The following is a 16,090-nucleotide window of genomic DNA, read 5'->3' on the forward strand; positions in this document are numbered from 1 at the left end:
CGGAAATATTAAAACAAAACGGATTATAACAACATATGGAGCAGAAGGAAGAGATTGAAAAGTACGAAGTAAAAGGACAACGCATCAAGGCTAGAACAAGACGTGATCACTGAAGTAAACAATCAGCTTACACAAATCATAAGAGATAACTCGTAGCATCTATATATGACTTTTGTTGTTTTATTATTTTTCTTTAATACATACGTATATTAAGAAATTCTTTGAGGAACAACTGCAAGTACAAATTTAAGTGATCTATCATGCACGAGGTATTAAGCCGTTCATGTGCAAGTCACAGTTTAATATTTACAGGTTACTGCATTTTTAATAGGAAAATATGAACGAGTTTCTCGGATGGAAATACTTCACGACCTTGGAAGTGCAGTACATCAATCCGACAAAACGAGTTAATATTTTCCCATACAAATTCAGTAACCTACTAATTATATGCTCATTTTCTTATTCCAATGAAAGCCTTAATTTTATTAACATATATACACTACAAGAAGCAATGTGACTGAATGTATGTCACATTCTAAACTAAATACCTAAACGCAGAATCATCATTACACAACAACAGCATTATTAATGCGCACATAACCCCGCCAAAATAAATTTTAATTTAATCGCGAGAAAAAATGGCGTTTTGGTCTACTTAAAATTGAAACCTGGAGTCATATTGCGAATGTATTGGCAATGCAACAACTTTCAGTTTGATCTGGAATGACTAGATTTTGATATTTTTGTAATTTATACGAAATTGTGTGTTCATTGACTGGATTTATCTCTATCAATTCTACATGAAGTACATCAGATTTCAGCGGCGAAGGAGCAGCTTGTTGGCATCTGCAAGTGTGTTTCTGATCTGTCATTGAATGTTACAATCATAATGGTGAAAAAATATTAAGTCTTTCAATTGCAATTATCAAAAAGACGCTATGGAATATAATGTTTATTTCATTCTGAGTGCAAGCAGTAAGGAGGATGTAACAGCACTTGGGATATAGTCGAAATTACAGTACAATTTTGAAATGTGTAATCAAGCTTGAGAATCCATGACATGGCTCAGGCAATTCGGATTTACAGAACTAAGAAAATATATTTTGAGGACATTCAGGACATAAAACAGTAAGTCCATTTTTTTGTCATTCTTATTACCAGCTAAAGAAGACAGTTTATGCCTTGTCACTTGCATGTTATTTGTAGTAATCCAGCAAGTTTATGAAATATGGCGTCTATCGCCCGCCTACAACCTAAACATTGTATCAAAAAGGTTAACGCGGAATGTGGCAAAGCAGCTAGTAGGTGGCAGTCCACGAAACATCTGCTTAGTTCATTCAGAAACACATTTAATCAACCAAAATGTAAAGCGCCTAGTATGTGGGTGTACATGATTTGTTTGCAAATAGTTATCATACAGCAATTGCTGCGCATTTCTGGCATCACAGTCATTCTTCTGCTTCGTTGAATGTTTTGTTGTTAATTCTTTGGATTCATCCACGTTCTTGACGTTAGTATCTCTACTTTCAAATGTCTCAAACAGTTGGTTTACTTCATTCACAGACTAATAAAATAAATCAAACGTTCTTGTGTCAGCGCCCATTGTTTGTTTACAAATAGAAAGTAGTTCCTTTATTCACGTGAGTTCAATATGAAGTTCAAGACTTATACAGGTCAAATAGATAAACACAGTGTACATAAGTAAGATCTTAAATCCTTGGGAAATATATCTGAATACACATTGAAACAAATCTATTTTGGCGTTTGCAACGTATTCCAAAGCAATACACAAGACTTACGATCCAATGCTTTACAGAAGTGTAGACTATATGAATGTGTTATATAATTGGCTAGGTAAACTTGTGCGACTTTTTTAATGTATGACGGGTTAAGAACCGGAAAATAAACTAATGACATTTCCAGATGAAGAGAAGTTTCGACTTAACATTTATCGCAATCTTTGTCATTACTTCTCTAGCTACAATTCACACCACGTCAACAAGGGCAATGTCCCAATAATGCCTGTAACACATTGTTACATTGCTGCAAAGGAACGTTGATTCATCAAAGTCTTTGAGAAGTTAGAAAAGCAGTAAATGAAAGTAGTGTGCAAACAACTATTAGATACATATATAACTATTCGAGCATGGGTATAGTCATTGAGCAATGTGTTAAATATTTGAATGACAAGGACGTTGAAGCTGTTACACATTTTGAACAGATGCAATGAAATACTTAAGACAAGACGGATCATTTTGATAATTTCCATTAAATGAAACAACTTACCCCCATAAAGTAAAATTACCATTGCTCTTTAATTGGAACGGCGTCTTTGGTAATGTATACAATGTTATGCTTCAGAATAAATACATTAGTTGAACACAAGGAATACTACGCAGACTGATTATGACACGTTTCTCCTGACTGTACCAGGCTGAAGATGAACTAAAGCATGATGCAATACAGGGACGTAAAAGCTAAATCACGAATTCTAGTTGATAAAGAAGGACAAATCGAAACTAAAGGAGATTTCGATGGAGTATAGTCTACCTCTCTTGTTATGTACTAGGATCACAAAACGGTATATGATTGGTTGATATGTCACCATTTGCCAGCTGAATAATTCAGAAGGAGAAAAGATTAGAAAAACAAATGAAAAAATTAAAACTTCTTGAATATTCCCGATTTTAACGATGTTGGGTTCATTTTAACAGTCGATCAGTAACAAACAGCTGGTGCAACCAATTCAAATACTGCCCTTTAGCCCCTGAGAAACAAGGTCCAGCAGGAAAGGACCAATCATCAGTGCAAATAAAATCATCGAAGAACGCAAACATACTCAGCCACCTGCCCAGATGTGAATATGTATCCTAAGACAGCAAAAATCAAATAAGTCATCAACCACCAAAGCTTGAAATTACATGTGTACTTGCAAGTAGTTCTGACTTTGAAAACAATCGGCAGAGTTTAACTCTTTAAACGATGTATGTGTTTAAAGCCATGCATCGAGCTTATCAATTTTTTTTTCTTAAAAAATACAACAACAATAAAACAAGATGTTGAAAAGGATGACTTCAAAGTGATTAAAAACTGAAGGTTTGTGAAGCAAATGGAGACAGTTATACAGTTGTTATTGTTGTTGTTCTAGGGTTTAACGCCATTTTTCAGAACAAGATAGGCTATACATGGCGGCCAGTATAACTGGTGGAGGAAGAACCCTGGAATACCCAGGAAAGAACCACCGACACATGAGAAGCTACTGGCAGGCTTTCCCACGTACCCACGCTAGCCGAGCCTTGGACTCGAACCCACGCAGACAGAGGTGAGATGGAAGTGATCCGTAACAGTGAGCGCTTTAGACCACTCTGCCACTAGGGGTCCCCAGATAATTACACAGAGAAGAACGGCTAAATTTTGTAACGATGAGAAAAAAGTGCAACGCATTTAAAGAATATTTCGTTCGCTAAGAGAATTATTTCGACGATACCCTGGAACTAAGTAGTGTGGAAAACGTAATTAGTAAACTAACCAAGCCAGTTCACGGAGGAGCTATCTAAATGGTTAATAATTACTTTGCAACATGCTTAACTCTAAATACGATAACCAAAAAAAGTTACTTTTAAGTGACTTTGACAGAGATTCATTATTTTTTGACGCTGAGACAAATAATTTGTATGAAATAAAGCAGGGAATTAAGTACTTTTATACCAGTCCTTATCGAAAGGAGAGCTACAACAATCCGCAGGTCGACAAGTTGAGTTTTTAAATTGAGTTGTCCTTCATTATCATTAGAGGGTTCTGTAGGTTAAAATCAGACCTGTGCTCCTTCAAAACAGAACAGTAAAACACTTCAAGGTGATAAACAAGTGTATGATCAAACAAACTATAGGTTTTTGGATGACTACCAACAACTGACTCTGTGTAGGTCGTACAATTATGATATGAACTCGATAAGAATAAACAGAACTGCGCCGTCATGATATACTGTTAAACATATTTGGTTGACAATAATAAAACATCACCTACCAGCATGTAAACGTTTTCATACAATAACTAAAATGTGATTCCTAAAGAAAATGATGATTGCAGACAACCCAGCAATTGGAATAGATTAGTTTTAATGGAAACGGATCGGTACACAAGGTAGATGTCCATACCACCCATTAAATGTTAGCAATAGTTGCATATGATTTTTGAGCCTGAGGGTTAAGAACATGCATACAAATTGTCGTTGTTTATGTCTACAGAGAGCAGCCTGCTATTAGACCATGTGTACATGCATAGAGATTGTCACTGTTTATGTGTACAGAGAGCAGCCTGCTATTAGACCATGCGTACATGCTTAGAGATTGTCGTTGTTTATGTGTACAGAAAGCAGCCTGCTATTATACCATGCGTACATGCATACAGATGTGTACAGAAAGCAGCCTGCTATTATACCATGCGTACATGCATACAGATTGTCGTTGTTTAGGTATACATAGAGCAGCTTGCTATTAGGCCATGCATAGGAATTGTCGTTGCTTAAGTGTACAGAGAGCAGCTTGCTATTAAACCCTGCGTACATGCATAATGATTGTCGTTGTTTAGGTATACAGAAAGCAGCTTGCTATTATACCATGCGTACATGCATAGAAATAGTTGTTGTTTAGGTGTACAGAGAACAGCTTGCTATTAGACCATGCGTACATGCATAAAAATTGTCGTTGTTTAGGTATACAGAAAGCAGCTTGCTATTATACCATGCGTACATGCATAGAAAATGTCGTTGTTAAGGTATGCAGAGAGCAGTTTGCTATTAGACCATCCATATAAATTGTCGTTGCTTAGGTGTACAGATAGCAGCTTGCTATTAAAGCTGCGTACATGCATAATGATTGTCGTTGTTTAGATATACAGAAGCAGCTACCTAAACAACGACAATATGTATGCATGTACGCATGGTATAATAGCAAGCTGCTTTCTGTATACGTAAACAACGACAATCATTATGCATGTACGCAGGCTTTAATAGCAAGCTGCTATCTGTACACCTAAGCAACGACAATTTATATGGATGGTCTAATAGCAAGCTGCTCTCTGCATACCTTAACAACGACATTTTCTATGCATGTACGCATGGTATAATAGCAAGCTGCTTTCTGTATACCTAAACAACGACAATTTTTATGCATGTACGCATGGTCTAATAGCAAGCTGTTCTCTGTACACCTAAACAACAACTATTTCTATGCATGTACGCATGGTATAATAGCAAGCTGCTTTCTGTATACCTAAACAACGACAATCATTATGCATGTACGCAGGGTTTAATAGCAACCTGCTCTCTGTACATTTAAGCAACGACAATTCCTATGCATACAGAGCGCAGCCTGCTATTAGACCATGCGTACATGCGTAGAGATTGTCGTTGTTTAGATGTGCAGAGAGCAGCTTGCTAGTAGATCATGCGTACGTGCATACAGATTGTCGTTGTTTACGTGTACAGAGAGCAGCTTGCTATTAGACCATGCGTACATGCATAGAAATTGTCGTTGTTTAGGTTACAGAGAGCAGCTTGCTATTAGACCATGCGTACATGCATATAGATTGTCGTTGTTTAGGTGTACAGAGCGCAGCTTGCTATTATACCATGCGTACATGCATAGAGAATGTCGTTGTTTATGTCCACAGAGAGCAGCTTACTATTGGACCATGCATAGAGATTGTCGTTGTTTAGGTATACAGAGAAGAGTTTGCTATTAGACCATGCGTACATGCATAGTGATTGTCTTTGTTTAGGTATACAGAGAGCATCGTGCTATTAGACCATGTGTACATGCATATAAATTGTCGTTGTTTAGGTGAACAGAGCCCAGATTGCTATTAGACCATGCGTACATGCATAGTGATTGTCGCTGTTTATGTGTACAGAGAGCAGCTTGCTATTAGACCATGCGTACATGCTTAGTGATTGTCGCTGTTTAGGTATACAGAGAGCAGCTTGCTATTAGACCATGCGTACATGCATAGTGATTGTCGCTGTTTATGTGTACAGAGAGCAGCTTGCTATTAGACCATGCGTACATGCATAGTGATTGTCGCTGTTTAGGTATACAGAGAGCAGCTTGCTATTAGACCATGCGTACATGCATAGTGATTGTCGCTGTTTATGTGTACAGAGAGCAGCTTGCTATTAGACCATGCGTACATGCATAGTGATTGTCGCTGTTTATGTGTACAGAGAGCAGCTTGCTATTAGACCATGCGTACATGCTTAGTGATTGTCGCTGTTTATGTGTACAGAGAGCAGCTTGCTATTAGACCATGCGTACATGCATAGTGATTGTCGCTGTTTAGGTATACAGAGAGCAGCTTGCTATTAGACCATGTGTACATGCATAGAAATTGTCGTTGTTTAGGTTGCAGAGAACAGCTTACTTAATGACCATGCGTACATGCATAGAGATTGTCGTTGTTTAGGTATACAGAGAGCAGTTTGCCATTAGACCATGTGTATATGATGCATACCTCCACACGTTAATATAAACCAGACAATTTTTAAAAAAAAAAAACATGCTTTCTGAAATTGAAATAATATGAATTAGACATTTTAAAGAAATCATGTGTACATGTTTTACACTACACCTCTACATTCTAACAACTTTTAATCAGACATTCAAAAGACATGCATACATACCCCTACAATTTAAATAATACGAATCAGACATTCAAAATGACCAATGCTTACATGACATATAAGTTCACCATTTAAATAATTTGAACACCACGTTTAAAAAGATCTTGCGTTCGTTACATACCTCTACCATTTAATTAATATGAATCCGATATTCAAAAGGACCATGAAAACATGTTACACCTCTACAATCTAAATAATATGAATTAGGCATTGAAGAAAACCATGCGTACATGCTACACACCTCTATAACCTAAACAATTTGAATCAGACATTAGAAAGACAATGCGTACATAGTTTACTGTTCCGCCATTTAAATAACATAAATCAAAGACATTCAAAGAGACCAAGCGTACATGTTACATAACTCCACCATTTGCATAACATGAATTAGACTATGAAAACGATCTTGTATACATGTTACATACTTCCATAATTTAAATAATACGAATCAGCCATTCAGAAAGATAATACGACGACAGATATGAAGGAAATAATAACTCTAGGAAAAGTAATACCCCTGGAAAAAAACACAGATACAAGTAGGATGATAATGGAAACCAATACAGTTAATGTTGTTGCTGTTGTGGGATGTTGTTGTTGTTGTGGGGTTTAATGTCATTTTTTTCAGCACACGATAGGCTATACATTGCGGACAGTATTAATGGTAGAGCCGAGTGGTCTAAAGCGCTCTCCGTTACGGATCACTGCCATCTCGCCTCTGTCTGCGTGGGTTCGAGTCTCGGATTCAGCCAATGTGGGTATGTGTGAAAGCTTTCCAGTAGCTTGTCGTGGATCGGTGGTTCTTTCCGGGGTTTTTTCCGGGTTCTTCCTCCACCATTAATACTGGCCGCCATATATAGTCTATCGTGTGCTGAAAAATGGCGTTAAATCCTAAAACAACAACACCAACATTAATGGTGGAGGAAGAACCCGAGAAAACCCCGGAAAGAATCACAGACCCACGAGAAGCTCCTGGCACGCTTTCTCACATACTAACATTGGGCGAATTTAAGACTCGAACCCATGCAGACAGAGGTGAGACGACAGTGATCCGTAACGGAGAGCGCTTTAGACCACTCGGCCACTCGTGGTCCCGAAACCAATACGGATAACAATGATAAAGGAAACCAAAACGTATAACAATGATGAAGGAAACCAATACGTACAACAATCATAAAGGAAACCAATACGAATAAAAGTGATAAAGGATACCAATACGTATAATAATAATAACGGAACCCAATATGGATATCATTGATAAAGGAAACTAATACTGATAACAATGATAAAGGAAACCAATACGGATAACAATACAACTGAACTATCATCTTACCTTAAGGAAGGTGGCTCTTTACCAGCACATTAGTAAACAAGACTGAAAATACACATAATTTTTGCAACTTGATCTGGAAAAAGAAAACATTTAAAAGATATATGAATACCTGCACTGACCATGCTCGTGAGCGACATTACCGTCTTGCATAGCCGCAAGTAACAACACAAGTGGAGTCCAAAGAATTCATTACAGAGACTACAATAACACGGCTCAAACCTCAATCATTCAAGGATTACAAAGCACCTGTCTACAAACACGGTTGTGAAATGAAAGGTGATACTTTGAAAAGGCATAAGATGACGAGATTGAAAGAAACAAACAATAAATTGAACACATTTAATGTTTACACAACCATTGTCAAGGCAACACAGTTTACTTTCATTCCACAATAAAGGTGAATGGAAATGCCTAACAAAGGAAACCGCACTTTTTGTGCATTATACGCAACGATACATGCAGACAAAACCAAAGTTATCAAAAATAAACCGGATATGTCTGGCTTTGATCAAGTCTTTCGTGGGGCAGATTACAAACAGATAAAGAGGAGCTTATACGTTGGGTAATCATTCGTCTCCATGGAATATTGTTACCGTTGGTAGGTCATTTAACAGCGAGTGACGGCTTAAGTAGGGTCATTTTTCGGTTATATATATAACTAAGGTTGAAAGATAATTTCAGTATTCCTGCCATTGAATTTCTGGCACTACCATTGATTTGTTCTTTACCATATAGTGTATGGTTGTCTCGAACATCGCGTTTTGCTTTGCAGCAAGGTCTCCATCTTAGTTGATAAAGCTACCCTAGAAACAATTGAAGTTCTGTTACTGTGAACAGAGTGTTATAAAAGCACACGTGAAATCGAATTATATCAATTTTTCGATTTTTTTTACTGTTTTTTTTTTTTTAAATTTGATATTTACATTTTAATTATAGTCGTCCAGGAACTTTGGATTAATGTATTCATTAGAATGTAATTAATTTGGTTAAGTAGTAACCCATTACAAAAATATTAAATACACACTCCCTCTACAACCTCCATCCATTGGCGCTATGACGTTTAGCTTCTATACTAAAGGTGCATGTTAGTGAACGAAATTCATACAACATTTCACCTGTCTTTTGTTGTTGACGGGGTTGTATGGGTTATTTGTACTGAAAAGCTATAACCGTGTCCAAATTTAATTCAAGTCACGTGTGTTCATAAAAGCATGTAAATGCAAAATGTATGTAAGAATATGCATTTATTATATAGCTAATCTATGAGGTAAGTGTTTGAATGTTTGACACAGTGATCAGGACAATTCTTTTACATGCCCTTATACGACTAAAATCCGTTTCAAAAAGGGCAGGCCTTTCCACGACTAAAATCCGTTTAAAAAAGGGCAGGCCTTTTCAAGACTAAAATTTGTTTTAAAAAGGGCAGGCCTTTCCACGACTAGAATCCGTTTCAAGAAGAGCAGGCCTTTCCACGACTAAAATCCATTTTAAAAAGGGCAGGCCTTTCCACGACTAAAATCCTTTTAAAAAAGGGCAGGCCTTTCCACGACTGAAATCCGTTTTAAAAAAGGCCAGGACTTTTCCTGGCTAAAATCCGTTTCAAAAAGAGCAGGCCTTTTCACGACTAAAATCCGTTTAAAAAAGGCCATGCCCTTTCACGACTAAAATCCGTTTATAAAAGGAGAGGCCTTTACACGACTAAAATTTGTTTCACAAAGGGCAGGTACAAGAAGCAGTTTCGCAATATTACCTGGTCATGAAATGGCACGGTGTCGTATCCTAGCATTTTTTGTTCCTTTCTCTGGTCTCAGAATAGTTCAGTGCTGTTTGGATGCCTGTTTTTTTTTTTTGTTGATTGCCTGCTCAAAACGTATGCGTAACACTAATACTAATACTAATATCATTACTACAACTACTACTAATAATAATAATAAGCAAATATTGTAATGTACTACTACTATTAAGTATAATAATTATACTAATACGAACATACTTTAATGTGCCAACACCGAATGATTTGAAACGAACTTTTCAATAATTTCAATAGGCGCGTGGCATGAAAAAAAATCCCTAATAGAATACATATTTCTGATGCTATTATCTTACTGTAAGCATACGAACAAATACTGGCAGATAGGTAAATAGGAAGGTAGAAGCATACATACACACTTAGTTTGTGAAGTATTTACATTGGTAACATTTGAATTAATTACAAACGAATTAATTTTTGCTAATTGGCTTTTGAATCTTATGAGGCTGCACCACTTCCCCCATCCCTTCGCACCTACATGTTCACAACGAAGCATTATATATCACTGAATAATTAGCACCCTCAAGACAGCTCGTTTCGCGATGTGACCGCAACTTCAGAAACACATAAAGGAGGTGTATTTATCTGTTACGACACGGTCTGATGTCGCTCCAGGACCGGATGAGGTCGCGAAAAGGAACGGTGCCGTTTGAGAAACAGAAAATATAAGGAAAAGGCTTTAAGGTTACAAATAGCCACTGAGTCTCGTTTATGAACGGATTCTGTTGAGAAATGGTACTGGAACGTTTAAGGGCCAAGTAAGTAGACCAGTTTCGCTTAGAGCGCTGGTTGAGAAATGTGATCTAGCCTGGAAACGGGTGAAGATATAATAGCGTGTATACGGCGTTTAGGTGGACGTGATTGGCTGATTATGAAAGGTAACGCTTAAATAAAAAAGGCTAATTTGAGTGCGTACCCTTTTTGTTACTGTAACAATAGAGACAATGTTTTTTCATTGAATTTCAATTCTTTTACAAGCTTGAGTATAAAACACTCATTACTAAAATTAGCACCACATTTGTTAGGTGCGGAATTTAAACGTGTTTCGAACACATCATAAACAATAGTCGCGGAACATGATTTGAAGCTTACACCAAGGAAGGGTATACAGTCTGTATTGAGAAACAGAGATTTGATCATGAACGTTTTGAAATTTAATATCTGTTTAATTTGTAATATCATGGTGTTTCCACGTGCTTACTATGAAAGCTAAATTAGTACGCAAAATCCTGAAACGGTGCTCAACAACTGCTTCTAAACAAAATACAAGATAACCGCCCTAACGGCGGGATGTACTTTTGTATTAACTCTATAACAACTTGCTAAGAGGATATTTAATGTCATCGTCTGCTTCTCTCATTCGTATGATTAAACTTCCTTACAAATTGCACAGTGTGATACATACCTAACTGCCGCTGAGCTGTATTGACCAAAGAACAGGTAGAAGACTAACGATACAGTATTGACCGTATAACAGGTAGAGGACTAACGATACAGTACTGAACAGAGACGTTTGTACATTAGGTCAATACCATTAAATAAATTTCCAACTGCCTCTACTCTGAACAGGGACATCTGCTATGGAACAGGATCTACGTTATTTACCGATCACGCCTTTGTCATGAACAATCCGATTCTATCTTTGTATGAGGAGGTTTGTTTTCTTAATTTGAAGGTAAGTACATGTTCAACGTAAAATACACGCTCCTTATCTATATCATTGTCCATCTATACTCGTTTCTTTTGTATGTCTTTTAACACTCTTTAAGACTTGTTAAATCGTACATAGTTGATATCGAGAAAATTGAACATAATTTTAAAGTGACGAGTATGCTGACACGTTAGATATGTTGAATGCGGTACAAAACAGTATAAATGTTCAATGGTGTGTGATTATGTATTGCAGAGAACCTTGTGTGTAATCAAGAAGGATTCAATTCTTGTTCGGAAAAAATAGAGAGTTTGACTTGTTTATGACAACTGTTGAAACAAAAGAACATATAATCCAGAAAAATGGTTTGTAAAACAGATTTGATGCAATTCTTGTCGATGTAAATTGATACATTATCAGAGCATAATCCATCGGGTAATTTAAGGGTGAGACAGACAAATGTACATGAACATATGTATGTAAGCAGTTAGGTAACCACACACACACACACACACACACAAACACAAATATATATATATATATATATATATATATATATATATATATATATATATATATATATATATATATATATTCTTATCCATACATATTTGCAGTATTGTTTTAATCGAATGTTTTATAGATGTATCGATATATATATATATATATATATATATATATATATATATATATATATTCTTATCCATACAAATTTGCAGTATTGTTTTAATCGAAATTTTTCAATAGATATATCGATAAAATAAAGTTTGGTTACTACCTTTACAGCGGATAAAGGAAATAGAGCAATAGAGAGACGAACGGACGCTTGAATGAACGAAAAATGATTTAATTTTTCCCAATATTTAAGCATAACTTTACAATTTTATCAAATGTGTTTAGACCAATGCTTCTTTCCATCTTGGAGTACTCATTGTAAATTTGGTTTGCGTGATGTATGAAAAGGTAAACTCTTCTGATGATCAGTATAACTTAATCGATAATAACATGAAGAACTGCGTTATTTTTGCTAAGTTTACTCACATATGTTTGCTAGTAGTTACTGATGTTATGTTTTGCATTATGTGTACCATATATTACATATTGGTGTACTTTAAAGACCAGCCACACTAATTGACTGGATATAGTGATTTATGTATTTAGACATACATATTGAAATTGAGTGATTTATCTGATCTACATATGTCAAGACATATTTATTTGTGTGTTAACGGTTAGATTTATAATTGTTCTCTAGACCGCATACAATCAGATATACGGGTCAAATAAAAACACTAGTAATTGATTGACTTGAACCGTAAGTGAAATCTTATCACTCCTGTCGGGTATTGTAAGGAATTATCGTTCCTGTCGGGTATCGTTAAGAATTATCTGTTTTGTAGGGGGTTGTGAAGAATTATTGTTCTTGTAGGGGTTTATAAAGAATTATCGTTCTTGTAGGGCTTTGTAAAAAATTATGCTGCAAGGCGAATAAATAACGTTTTCTTTTCACGTGAGTGACGAGACGCAAACTAACAGCGATAAGCAACACATTTTTGTACATCCTCTAGTATTGACTATTCATTTACACACACACACACACACACACACACTTCTTAAAGCCCCCTATCCGACTCGGTCTCTTGCTACCCCTTAGTTTAATATTGTTTTACCTCAACAGGGTTTTTAACCCACGAAAGAATAGAATGATACTATTGGTAATATGATACCAACAGGAAAACACACACACACACACACACACATATATATATATATATATATATATATATATATATATATATATATATATATATATATATATATATATATATATATATATATGTGTGTGTGTGTGTGTGTGTGTGTGTGTGTGTGTGTGAATCGAAACACAACGAACATATAGGGAAATAATTGGATAGGAATGTCTTATTCAAACATTTAAAACGGACATCGAGACTGATACACAAGACAAAGAAACAAAGCATGAAAATAATGACATTCACGGTAAGGAAGCACATGCAGTTGGAATTCATTATTGAGTAACATTCTCATGGTACTGTGCGTGCATCAGCATTTACCTAACGTTTACATGGTGGTGCTTTTCAACGTTTAAATAGTGTTCGCATGGTACTGCTTATCAACGTTTAGGTAATATTCTCATGGTACTGCTTGTCAACGTTTAGGCAATATTTTCATGGTACTGCTTGTCAACGTTTAGGTAATATTCTCATGGTACTACTTGTCAACGTTTAGGTAATATTCTCATGGCACTGCTTGTCAACGTTTAGGTAATATTCTCATGGTACTGCTTGTCAACGTTTAGGTAATACTCTCATGGTACTGCTTGTCAACGTTTAGGTAATATTCTCATGGTACTGCTTGTCAACGTTTAGGTAATATTCTCATGGTACTGCTTATCAACGTTTAGGTAATATTCTCATGGTACTGCTTGTCAGCGTTTAGGTAATATTCTCATGGTACTGCTTGTCAACGTTTAGGTACTATTCTCATGGTACTGCTTATCAACGTTTAGGTACTATTCTCATGGTTCTGCTTATCAACGTTTAGGTAATATTCTCATGGTACTGCTTATCAACGTTTAGGTAATATTCTCATGGTACTGCTTGTCAACGTTTAGGTAATATTCTTATGGTACTGCTTACCAGCATTTACGGAACGTTTTCATGCTGCTGATTATTGGTGTTTGCATAACGGTCTCATTGTACTTGTTATTGGCATTTAATAGTACTGCTTCTCAACGTTTACGCAACGTTCTCATGGTACAGTGTTTCAGCATTTACGTAACGTTCTCATGGTACTGCTTATCAGAATTTACGTAATGTTCTCATGGTACTGCTTATGGGCGTTTAAACAGCGTTCTCATGATACTGTTTACCAGCGTTTAAACAGAGTTCTCATGGTACTGTTTATCAGCTTTTACGTAAAGATCTCATAATATTTTTTACTGGCATATATGTAACGTTGTCATGGTACTGATTGTCAGTATTTATCACATAGTACGTATACTTTTCCTATAGTATGTGCAGTTTCCTATTTTTTATATTACCATGCTAAAATATCACTTTATGTGATTCTGATTGTCCAAATAAGCCCATGATATTAGTGTGCAGTACCCTCTTTAATGATTGGTTGGGATCGTGGGAAAACATTTTTAACCCCGCCTTCTGGAATGTTTTGTTTTGGCGGCCATTTTTGAACTCGACTCGCGAATGGGAAATTGAGGAAAAATTATCTCGGCTGTCTAAATATGCATATGTTACCCACACAGGGGTTTGTTATGTTATGTATAACAATATCATAATGAGAAAATGGCGTAAAACAACAAAACAAGAATAACAATAAGAAGTAAAACTAAGGTTATTGCTTATTTGATGGCGGGGCGGGGAGGGTCGGTATGTCTGTAGCATAGATATAGAATCCACCGAATATACAAGCGTGGTTTAAATGTTAACTTACAGAAGTAAATAAACTCACCTTTGTTTACCGAAGAATTGGGACATAAATGAGTCTCTTAACTGACATAACTTTATCCAACCACAGTTGATCTTTGCGCAGTCTATATAGGATACACATCAGACTCAAAAATAAATTTGTTTACGTCTTCTGTGCAGTCTATTGTTCCATTCAAGTACTGTAATATCCGGTCACAAATGCATTGCAGTAAATGTGGGAATTTCTGCATCCAGTAATCCTATTTCACATGAAAATCGCAATATTATCTTGTTTTGTTCTCAAAGGGACATTCTAGGGTAAACGTGTACTCTGAACCTACTGTTTACCGTATCTAACAATGTGGCATCACATCGCATTGATTATTCTGTTTTGAAAAATGATTTTGCCGTTCTAACATATTCTGTTTATTCGGAAAGAAGCTTTGTCATTGATGTATAGTTTGTATAAAAAAGTACAATCTACGTTGACGAGTTCAACTTTGTTTGGAACTGTATTTTATGTACCGTATGTTAGAATGAACGAAATTATTCATTCTTCTTTCTGTCTAAATAATTTCCACTGAAATAAAAACTATGTGATAAACAGAATCTCAAATGTGTAATGATATAATTTTAAATTTATGAAACTCGTTGAATAATGTCCAGCTTTTGCTCGCCAAGGCTAGCAAAAGTTGGACATTATTCAACTCGTTTCATAAATTCAGTATTACATAATTACCCATTTTAGATCCTCTATTTGCGTAACGTTCTCGTGGCACTACTTATCAGCATTTACGTAACGTTCTTATAGTATTGCTTATTAGCGTTTACGTAACGTTCTCATAGTATTGCTTATTAGCGTTTACGTAATACTGTCAATATATAAATCATCTACAGCGCCATTGGACTTGCATTTGGACACGGTGGCCGTGCTGCCGAAACGTAATCTGAAGGCTCTGTTACATTATTGCACTAAAGCCGTTGTGTTGTCCGCAGTGTTATACATTCTTGTACTATGTTATCTTTTAAACGGCGTACCATATGTTTCTTGATGACAATAACGACTTTCAAATGTTTCTAATTGCCATGTAATGTTTATCAGCTATATGGTGCTCACTGTTGACACGTTAATTGCTCTCTGTGTCTACTCTATATCAACAATATTCGC

The 16,090-nt window shown here is 36.0% G+C and overlaps 1 protein-coding gene across 1 annotated transcript in view; it reads left to right on the top strand.

The window, feature by feature from the left end:
* Positions 1 to 10,869: 10,869 nt before the first annotated feature.
* The window catches only part of LOC149788688 (protein FAM167A-like), a 54,669-nt gene continuing 49,448 nt past the window's right edge, over positions 10,870 to 16,090 (top strand). The window contains exon 1 of the mRNA XM_089974765.1: positions 10,870 to 11,497. The gene's annotated coding sequence lies outside the window, so the exon portion shown is untranslated. The remainder of the gene's footprint in view (positions 11,498 to 16,090) is intronic.

Source organism: Sinohyriopsis cumingii, chromosome 11 (assembly GCF_028554795.1).
Source record: "Sinohyriopsis cumingii isolate HCF-2022 chromosome 11, ASM2855479v2, whole genome shotgun sequence".
NCBI classification, from domain to species: Eukaryota; Metazoa; Mollusca; class Bivalvia; order Unionida; family Unionidae; genus Sinohyriopsis; species Sinohyriopsis cumingii.